Here is a 255-nt window from a genome sequence, read left to right as displayed (position 1 = left end):
GAAGCGCTTATTCCACTGAGCCATCTTTCTGGCCCCGATAAATTCCTTGTGTGTGTGTGTGTGTGTGTGTGTGTGTGTGTGTGTGTGTGTGTTTTAGGGAAGGGTCTACAGGGTGTTCAGGGTCTACAGGGTGTTCAGGGTCTACTAGATTGGACTTGCAGTGACCTGCCTGTTCACAGCCTCCTAAGTGCTCGAATTACAGGTGTGCACCACCATGCCCAGTCTCAATTGTAGTCTCAGCATGCCCCAGCGGCA

This window comes from Octodon degus, unplaced genomic scaffold (assembly GCF_000260255.1).
Source record: "Octodon degus isolate 3935 unplaced genomic scaffold, OctDeg1.0 scaffold00920, whole genome shotgun sequence".
Lineage (NCBI taxonomy): Eukaryota > Metazoa > Chordata > Mammalia > Rodentia > Octodontidae > Octodon > Octodon degus.
Note: the sequence above shows the minus strand (reverse complement) of the source record.